Genomic DNA, 11,059 nt, shown 5'->3' with positions numbered 1-11,059 from the left:
GCACCTTCACCCCAAGGAGTCCCAACCCTCCCCCAGAAGATTCTACAAATTCTAAGAAGTTATAGCCTCAAACCACTGAAAAGTTTCCTGCCAATCTAAATAAATTGGTCTAACCCAGCTCCTCATCTCAGAGACGCATGGTTAGTGCAGATTAGCATAATTGCAATGCATTCAACGGTGGAGTTCATTCAATTACTTACTGTTGTTATGGAGTCATTTCTACATGTGCACTTAATGTAGAGGGCTAGTCATCATGCTCAGGAACTTCCAATGTAGAAAGAGTATTTTTCAATTTATTTATCATGGATGGATATAAACCTTGTAATATGCCATGTGTCCCAAGCATTTTCAAATATTAACTCCCTTAATACTCTGAATAATCTCCCGCTCCAGCTACTCCTAACATTACCAATCGACAGATGGAAAAACTGAGGCAAAAACAGGATAAGTAACATACCCAGGGTTCCCTATCTAGTAAGTGATGGAGGTAGAATTTGAACATAAGCCATTTAGCTCTTTATTCCATGCTCTTAACTATGAACTGTTCTCTCCATACACTTCACACTATGAAAAACTTTCATTTTAATCAGTTATGTTTCCTCAAGTTATTTATTTTCATGGTATATCCAATAATCTTATGTATAACAAAGAAAAACACCCAGATAGTAAAAATTATCAGACATACACACCTGAGTTTAATTCTATTAAAATCTTCTGTTTCTGGTATGTATTGAACACAGAGATCTTTCCAAAGTATTTCTTTCCAGCCTGAGAAGACCCCAGGAAATCCCACTGGCACCTTTTTATAAGCCAAGGGCAGGGTGGGAATTGGGTCTCAGGGAAAAGGGTGACCTCAGGAGTTACCGCTGAATCACAGTATTGGTGTGAGGGTCTCAACATAAAGGGGATTTAGGATCTGTGGTGTTTCGACTTGGTTGATAATTTTCTGCATGTGGTTTGGATGCTGGTGCCAAAGTACAGAGAAGGAGGGTGAGGCACATGAAACAGAAAGAGGAAATGATTTCCCTCCATAGTGTTCAGGATGGAGAAATCCAGCCTAGAAGACAAAATTTTGTGCCTGGTGTTGCTGCAAGGGGTTCCGCCTCTTTGAACAGGGCACACAGCCCATCTTCGTGGACCTGCTTGACCTAAAAAGGATAAAGGAAGGAGGGAATTTTTTTAATGCTCTCGCCAGATAGTGAGATCTGTGAGGGTAGTGACTGTGCCGAGCTCCTCTTCACAGCCCCAGCACTAAAGAGAGACTCTGGAACAAAACAGACTTTGCATGGTATTGGCAGATTTCAGTCAAAGGGAAAACGAAGTGGTTGGATTATTAAAGTCTGGAATAAAGTGTAGAAAGTGGAGGAGACCTGCAGGGGACCACTGGTGGTCATTCTCAGGGTCAGCTGTCCCCCTCATGTCCTTATATACTCATCTTGGGTCCATATAGAATCCAAGGTGAACTCTGTCCCTTTGGATAAGGAGAATTTCAGAGTGCCAGGTGCAGGATCCTAGCAAAGCTGGGACATAGTAATAAATACCTTCCGGGGGTGGCACAAGCCATCACCAATGACTTAAAGCATCGGGTAGAATTATTGAATGGAATGAGTGTGGATTCAAAGACTGACCCTTTCTAACCCTGCCAAAGCCCTCAGAGCTGTCTTACGCCACAACAACTCTCAGCTACTTGCAGGGACATGCACAGGATTGTGGACCCACCTATCTCAGGACAGGGTGGTCCCTGGAGCCCTGTTGGCCACAGAACTTGAGGAAGTCATAGATGCCAGGGGAGATGGAGAATCCAAAACATGTTTTTCCAAAGCATTTTCTACCAGGGTGGAAACAGAGAGGGCCAGGTGCAGGGCCCCAGGGCAGAGGGATTCCCAGAGCTCCTACTGGGACTGGAGTGAAGCAGTAGAAACAAGTGGAAGTAGACAGATGCTTTGATCACACTGCCACAGAGGGTGAGGTCTCAGCACTGTGACTCCCACATAAGTACATCCTTTCTACTTACAGCTGCTCCTAACTGTGTCCTTGTCTTAGAGATCAGCCTGGCACATGACCCACTGATTCCACAGGCTGGAGGCAGAATGACAGTGTGTATGCTGTGCCCCACACAAGGAGAAATTTTCCCTGCTGAGAACTGAGCCTGCAGTCCCTCTCATCTCCTTTATCTTCTCAGCTCACCATAGACGCAGGAATTAGTTGCTGTTTTGGACAGACCCTGCAGTGTTATTCTGTCTGATTTATGTGACTCTGACCCTATGGCTTTTACCCATTCTGTGCAATATTAAATTTTTTAATTATTCTAAATTCCAAAAGCCCCATGTCTACAGGATGGAGATCTGGTACTGACTGGGTTTTTCTCCTTCTATGTCTTGTTCAGGGTACCAGAAATAAACTGGCTATATTTTCTGTTCAACACAAACCAAGAAGCAACACATCGTGTGTAAGTTCTCTGTTGGGTGTGTGAGTGCGTGTGAGTGTGCATCAGTGTGTGGCTGTGTTTGCATCAAATACCCCTGAGAGTTCTCAAAGGTGTGCACCGAAGCTGCAATAACAGACCAATGAATTTGGAACGTTTTGTCCCTTCTTTAGCTTTCTACTATCTTCCATTTTCTTCAAGGGAGAAGAAAGAAGTCAACATCTTTCGTGGTCCACTGTCCCTCTCATGCCCTCCCTTTGATCTGATACCATGGTCATTTCCTACTGGGCTCAGACTGAGTGAGGCAAAGACACCCCTCCAAGCCCTACTGGTGGGACCCCAACCTCCTCTTAGTGCCCAGAGTGTGTGCCATACAAGCATCCTGAGACGCTGATTCTCTTGGCCTGAGGTCAAGTCAGGAGAAAAAAGTTCAGTCTAGGTTCCCACTACTCAGTAGGGCATGATTGAAATGTGCTCCGATGAATGTAGATGGGTTTCTGAGACCCACCAACCTAAACAGAATATGATCCATGCATTATCAGTACATGTTTGCTTAACAGCTTTATCAGGGCATAATTGACATAAAGTAAGCTGTGCATAATTAAAGATTGCGATTTACCAGTTTTGATGTCCTTACACAGCCATGAAGCCAAAACCACAATTCAGACAGTGATCATTTCCATCACTCCTGTTTCCTGCGCCCCTTTTGATGGCCTGCCTTACCCATGCAACCACCCCTCAGCTTCCTGACACTATAGATTAGTTTGAACTTCTGGAATCATATAGTATGTACTCATTTTTGACTGGCTCCCTTCATTTGACACGTTACTCTAAGATATATCCATATTGTTGCATATCTTAAAAGTTAATATTTTCTTTTGGTGAGGAAGATTGGCCCTGAGCTAACATCTGTTTCCTATCTTCCCCTTTTTGCTTGGGAATGATTGTCACTGAGCTAGAATCTGTGTCAATCTTCCTCTGTTTTGTATGTGGGATGCTGCCACAGCGTGGCTTGATGAGCAGTGTGTAGGTCCATGCCCAAAAGCCAAGGTCATGTACCCCAGGCTGCCAACATGGAGCATGTGAAGTTAACTCTATGCCACTGGTCTGGCCCCAAAAGTTAATTCATTGCTTTACTGATCAGTATTCCATTTTATGGATATTCTACAGTCTGTTTACCCAATTAATCTGTGGATGGATATTCAGATATTTTCCATGTTTTGATTATTACAAATAAAGCTACTATGAAAACTTACCTGTGCATATTTATGTGCTGTCATTCCTCTTGGATAAATACCCAATAATGCAATGTTTAGATCATATGGTAGGCATATATTTCACTTTTAAGAAATTGCCAATGTATTTTCCCTCGTGAATGTTCCTTAGCATGTATAAGAGTTCTAGTTCCCCCATATCTTTGAAAATACCTGACATGATCAGTCTTTTTAAATTTCATTTATTCTAATAGGTGTGTAATGGTATTCCACTCTTAACTTGCCTTTCCATTGTGGAAAGATGTTGAACATCTTTTCATATACTAATCAAAATCCATATATCTTCTTTGGTGAAGTTTCAGTCCAAATATTTTGCCCATTTTTTAAAATTGGTTGTTGACTTTCTTATTAAGTTTTTGAGTGTTCTTTACGTATTCTAGGGAGGAAGAGTCCTTTATCATATATACGAGCTGCAAATGTTTACACCCACTATGTGACTTGATTTTCATTCTTTTAAGAGTGTCTTTCAAAAAGCAGAAATTCTTAATTTGGGGGAAGTCCAAATTATCACTCTTTTTTTAATCTTTGAATTCCTGAGGCCTGTTAGATATTTTGAGTAATATTTGTATACACTGCAAGTTATGAATTAAAGTTGCTTTTTTACACATCAATATCAAACATCCCAGACTATTGTTGAAAAGACTTTCCTTTCTCCATAGATTTGCATTTGCACCTTTGTCCAGGTGTGTGTATCTATTTCTGGACTCTAGTCTCTTTCATTGATCTACTTGCTTATCTCTATGAAAATGGTATACTATCTTTCTTGCTCTAATTTTATCAAACGACTTGAAATCTCTTAAGATTCTTCTGCCAGATTTGTTGTTCTTTTCCAGCAGTTTTCTATTCCAGGTCCTTTGCATTCCTACAGGAATTTTGGAATGAGCTATTCAATTTAAACAAAAAAAAAAAAAAACAAAGAAATGCTTACTGTGACTGTGATTAGAATTGCACTGAATTAATAAACATCCTTAGGAAGAAGTGACATCTTAACAATGTTGAACCTGCAAAAACATGAACAAAATATATGTCTCCACTTTTGTCTTCCTTAATTACTCTAAGAATTTTTTGTACTTTTCAGTGTGCAAGACTTGTTCATCTTTTATCAGTTTATCTCTAAGTATATCATATTTTATTCAATTCTAAGGAGAATAATTTAATTTTCATTTAATAGTTTCATAGGTTAAGTAATTAATATGTAATTGTGTAATTGAATAATTAAATTAAATATATAGTTACATTTTAGACTAACAATTTATCATTTAACTTTATTTCATTTACATTTATTTCATATCACAGTGATTATTTCCCAGGATGTAGAAATACCAGTGGTTATTCTATGTGGCTCTTGGATCATGCAACTTTGCTAAACTCACTCATAAGTTTAGCTTTTCTTTTTCTTAATTTTCCACCAGATTTTCTATATAGATGATCTTGTTGTCTGTGAATAAACACAGTTTACTTTTTCTATTCAATCTGAGTTATATTCGCTTATTTTTCCTCCTTTATTTCACTTTATGGAGCTCACAGTACAGGTGGAAGAGAAGTGCCGAGAATGGATATTCTCATTTTGTTTGATCTTGGGGGAAATCATTTCCTCTTTGTCCACAAAGTATGATGCAAGCAGTAGTTTTTTTGCAGATGGCCTTTATCAAGTTAAAGAAGATCCCTTCTGTCTTACTGTGCTAAGAATTTTAACAGTACAGTATTTTGGACTTTCTAAAAAGCTTTTCACATATCTATTGAGATGATCATACAGTTTTTCTTATTTAGTTTGCTAATAGAGTGAATTACATTGATTGATATTTGAATGTTATGTGAAACTTGAATTCCTTATACTCTCAATGGGTCATAATGGATGATTCTTAGTAGATATCATGGGATCTAATTTACTAAAATGCTGTTAAGAATTATTGTGTCTATGTTTATTAGGGATTTTGCTTTGTAGTTTTCTTTTCTCGTAATGTCTTATCAGGTACAGCGTTGAGTAATAACGCTAGCTTCACGAAACAAATTGGGAAGTAACGGTTTTTAGGGAACTACTAATTTCTCTAACTTAAACGTTTGGAATAATTCACCCAAGAAGCAATCATAGAATTTCTACTTTTCTTTCAGCATTTGGATCCAGGAATAAATCTTAAAGTTCTTCTTTTTAGTACCCAATTGGATTCCATTAGCTATGATGATACAACAATGATTTCATCTGGACATGTAAGTGGAATGGGACAAAAATCATTTTTTCACTTGTCTTTTCCAAATGGTTGGCAAGATTCTTCTAGCCTTAATGAAATTGGTTAGATAGGCCTCCATTTTATTTATTGGTACAAATTTTATAAATTGCCTTTGCCTGTATCATATAGCTTTATTAAAGAACACTTGAAAAACAATCTTTATCCAGGGCTTTGAGCGGCGTGTGGACACACCTAACTTCTTTGATGTTTGTGATCGCTTCAGATTTTCTACTAAACCTCTGCTGGACCAGGCAGTTATCATCCAACAGGCCTGGATTCATGATAAAAAGAATTAAGCGAGTTAACTTTAAAGATGCCACAAAATGTTGCAGATCTCAGAGGAAAATAAACATTCCTCCTCATAAAAGAAAACCAGTATGAAATAAGGCAAATTTTTAAGTGTAACTAAAAACGTTGATTCACTTTTCACAGACTATAGCAATTCAAGTATATAAAATTATTCATAAGGATATTCCACATGACATTATGCGTGTAGTGGGTCTGTTTGATAGACAGCCAATCTATCTTCTGCATAAACTGTGTACATATTTTACAGTTTATGGTCTGTAATAAAATTTGACCATATGTTTAGATGAAGAAAGAAAAACTTAACTCCTAGAAATAAAAATACTCCAAACAAAAATATCTAAGCATGATGAAATAATGTAAATTTTAATTAATTACAAAATGTATCAAAACAGGAAACTTTAAAAATACCTCTTAAATATTGTATTAAAAATAGTATAAACGATACAGAATTACCATACTAGAAACACTGTGAAATACATACTGTATTGATTGGGTAGAAATACTTCCTCCAAAATATTTTGCTAATTAATGAAAAAAGTTTAACTTAATCTTGAAATTAAAGAAGTTATAAAAAGAAGAAAAGGATCTCAAGGAAAGCAAGAGGGAATGAAGAAAAAAGCAAACATTATATTTTGGGAAATACATAATTTTAAATGTCTTTTTAAAAATCTAAGAACTTATTTTTAGCTACTGAAGGAAGGACAAAATACAGAAGGCTCAAATATACAATGGCACATGGTGCAGACAAATGATTGATTTATGTTCGATGCGTGCACTTTGGATATTTTGTATCAGATGGTCTGGTTTCAAACCGCTTTCAAAGCTGGACTTAAAAGGAAACAGAGAGCATTTTTTTATTTTTTTATTTTTTTAAGATTGGCCCTGAGCTAACATCTGTTGCCAATTTTTCCCTCATTTTTTTTCTTCTCCCCATAGCCCCCCAGCACATAGTTGTATATTCTAGTTGTAGGTCCTTCTAGTTCTTCTATGTGGGATGCCACCAGCATTGATGAGTGGTGCTAGGTCCATGCCCAGGATCTGAACTGGCGAAACCATGGGCCGCTGAGGCAGAGCATGTGAACTTAACCACTCATCCATGGGGCCGGCTCCTAGAGCCTTTATTTTTAATCTTCTAAATGAAGAACTCCATATTTAATTAAAGAAAGAGATATGCATGATTTTCCATCTTTATACACCACATGCTCTAATCTATGGCAGTCAGCAAGTCTCTGCTTGTCAGTCACAGTGGTTGGGAGACTATCTTTGGCATCATAAGATCATGGGTTCAAGGCCCAGCTCTACCACTTTCTGGAAGTATGACTGCTGTTGAGTTGTCTTCCCTTTTTGAGTCATTTTTTCTTACACATAAAATATGATAGTCCCTACACCTCAAAAGCCTTCTTACGGACGAAATAACTTCACTTGGCAGATTAATTGGTGAACAAATGTTAATCATTACTAGTTTAACTATCAATTCAATAACAGGGAGATCTCAACTTTACAAAGTTGGGCCTTCCATTTATGTAAATTGTACTAAAGAATTTACTAAAAGTGATTGGGACCTCTACAGTTGATTTTTACAAATCCATGGGAGAAAACATGAACCCAACTAGTCATGGGATGGGAAGAGGCTGGAAAGACACCTAGCCTTCAACATAAGGCCTTAGCAGCTGCACCACAAATTGGTGCTTTGGAGAGATGGGTGGGACGGAGGACCACTGGAATCAGCCAGTAGCCCGCTGTGTGGTCATCACTTTTACCTGAGTCCAGCACTGCTGAGCACTTTGACCAAAGCCATCCTCACTTCCCGATTCCTCAGACTGTAGATGAGCGGGTTGAGTGTGGGAGTGACAAGGCTGTAGAAAAGGGAGAGCACATTGTCTTGGTGTGGGTTGTGGTAGGCACCCGGTACCATGTACATGAACACGGCTGCTCCGTAAAAGAGTCCCACTACTGTGATGTGTGAGGAGCAGGTAGTGAAGGCCTTGTTTCGGGCCTCCTCTGAGCGCATGCGTAGAATGGCCCCCAACACGTAGCCATAGGAAGTGGCAATGAGGGAAAGGGGGAAGCACAAGGATCAGCACCCCCGAGGTGGACAGCGCCAACTCATAAGCAGAGGTGTCTGCGCAGGAGAGCTTCAGCACGGCTGGCACCTCACAGAAGAAGTGGTCCACGATGCGGGAGGTACAGTAGGGGAAGTGCAGAGTAATGGAGGTCTGGATGGAGGCATTGAGCATACCCGCCAGCCAGGAGGAGCCCACCATGAGCAGGCACACCTGGCGCCTCATGAGCAAAGGATACTGCAGGGGGTGGCACACAGCGACATAACGGTCATAGGACATTAGGGTCAACAAGATGCCCTCAGCCACACCCATGAGCGTCAGGAAGAATATTTGAGCTGCACAACCCTCGAAGGAGATGAAACTTTCTCCCTGCAGGAAGTCTGACGCCATCTTGGGGATGGTGACCAGAGGGAAGCCAATATCAAACAGTGAGAGCTGACTGAGCAGAAAGTACATGGGTGTGTGGAGCCGATAGTCCACGTGGATGAGGAAGAGCAGAACAGTGTTGCCCAGAAGCCCCATGATAAACATGGCAGCCACCAGGAAGAAGAGAAGCTGATGTGACCCTGAGTGACTGAAGAGGCCCACCAGAATGAAATCAGAGGCTACTGAGTGATTCACATGCCCCATGCTTTACATAACATACCTTCGCTACGGGAAGAACAGGAGATCTATATCAAGAAGTCTTAGTGGGGGTGGTAGATAAGTTTCACCCCACATGGCAATGGCCATTGATTGGTACTGGCTGCCTAGAGTGCTGTCTTGGGAAGAATTGTGAGGTCACAGCTAGAATCAGTAGGGAAAAAGCCACAATCAGTGAGCGATGCCTGCCATGGGCATGAGATGGGAGAGCAGAAACTTGCATCTCTGAACAAGATGCTTGGCCACACCCCAGTCAACACATAGCCACTGACTCTTGTAGTCCAAATTTTGAAGTCCAAGTCAAAGACAGGAGCACAGCCCCAGTAGAACGTTTCAATATCTATCATCCCAATGGTCTAGGTCCAAAGCAGAGGTGAGACTCCAAACAGACTGGGAGGAGAAATAGGTGATGACGGAGCTGAAGCAACAAACCAATTAAGGGAAGAGAGAGGAGGGCCTGAGTCCAAATTCCTGGAGGAAAATCTGGAGCAAAGAGGAATTTATGATGTGCCAGAACTGGAGTCAATCTGTCAATTCAGACTGTGAGTCTAGGGAGTGTGAGGCATAGGCACCTGGGTGGCAGCAGGTTTGGAATCAAATGGACTAGAGTTAGTTGGGGGGACAGCTGTCAAAGAGTTCAGATATTACTGGTGACTTTGTTGCATTGGATGTGAAGGTAGTGGCGTGGGTAGTTTGACTCAGTTTCAAGGACTAAGGCAAGACACTAGGCCTAGAAGAATGTCTCTGTAAATACTGCCTGAGTGAATGAGGTGGAGAAGAAAGATGGCCACAGTGGTCAGCCCCATGGCTGAGTGGTTAAGCTCACGCACTCTTCTTCAGTGGCCCAGGGTTTCACCAGTTTGGACCTTGTGCACGGACCTAGCACCACTCATCAAGCCATGCTGAGGCAGTGTCCCATGTAGCAGAGCCAGAAGGCCCTACAACTAGAATATACAACTATGTACTGGGGGCTTTGGGGAGAAGAGAAACAAAAGAAGATTACCAACAGATGTTAGCTCAGGTGCCAATCTTCAAAAAAAGAAAGAAAGAAAGATGATCACAGACTAAAGGAGCTGCAAACTTAAATCAGGAATATTCAACTCCCTTGGCAAACTCTAAGCCCCCAGACAAACCCAGATTGCCCTGAAATACCGTGAACCACCCACTACTCCAACAATGGACTACGCAGGACAGAAATAATGTCCATTCCCAACTGTGAGTAGTTAGTGAAGCAGTAAGACTGGACATTTAAAGAAGATTCTATTGAGGGTGTCACTGGAAATTTTTGCCCTAAGGCTGCCATTCTCACTCAGATGGCCCTTAAACCTATCTTTAATTATTCACCATCCTGATTTTTCTATCACATTCAAGACCTCAACCAACCATTCACCCACATATTCAACAAAATGAGTCACACACTGGGCTGGGCATAAGACATTCAGAGGAGACTCACCCAGGGAATGTCCCAGCTTCCGTGGACCCCATAGTCTCCATCATGATACCAATGACAAATAAGGAGTTAAAGGGAAAAGCTCTTTGTGTTTAGAGGGAAGAGAGTAGGAAGTTCTATAGGAAATGGCTGGGGACAACACAGGACATGATCGGGGACGCCCCTTGGGACAGGTGACAGGTGTCCTCAGCATCTGAAGAGCTTCTATGAGAGGAAGATGGTAGAACCAACTGCTTCCTCCTCCCAGGAGGTGGATGTTGGTGAGGCCGGCTGTGTGGTTCACCCTAACAAAGAACTTTCTAAGAGTGAAATCCAAGCAAAAATGGAATGGGCCGCTTCATTGGCAGCATTTTCCAGTGTCAGTCAATGATGTAAGGGAGTAAGAAAACTTAACTCTGTGATAATAGAATTTAGAGTTTGAGGGGGAAAATGAGCATTGTTCATATCATTTCAGAATAGATTGATGAGCAATGTAGTAAAGACATATGCATGATGCTCTGGGTACCAAGCAGATGAAACTGTCTGGAGTGGGATCAGAGAAGGCTTCACAGAGGAGGAGGCATTGGACCTGAGTTTTGAAGGTCAGGTAGGAGTTTTCCAGGCAGCTAGAGGAGAGAAAGTTGTTCCAGCCAGAAGAAATAGAACAGATGAGTTGTATGGATTGGTGG

At 40.9% G+C, this 11,059-nt stretch overlaps 1 pseudogene; it reads right to left on the bottom strand.

Moving 5' to 3' along the window:
• Positions 1-7,992: 7,992 nt before the first annotated feature.
• LOC139041182 (olfactory receptor 2Z1-like) lies at positions 7,993-8,929 on the bottom strand (annotated as a pseudogene).
• Positions 8,930-11,059: the final 2,130 nt, after the last annotated feature.

The sequence above is a fragment of the Equus asinus genome, chromosome 20 (assembly GCF_041296235.1).
Source record: "Equus asinus isolate D_3611 breed Donkey chromosome 20, EquAss-T2T_v2, whole genome shotgun sequence".
NCBI lineage: Eukaryota > Metazoa > Chordata > Mammalia > Perissodactyla > Equidae > Equus > Equus asinus.
The sequence above is the reverse complement of the archived record's forward strand: the minus strand, read 5'-3'. Positions and strand labels throughout refer to the sequence as shown.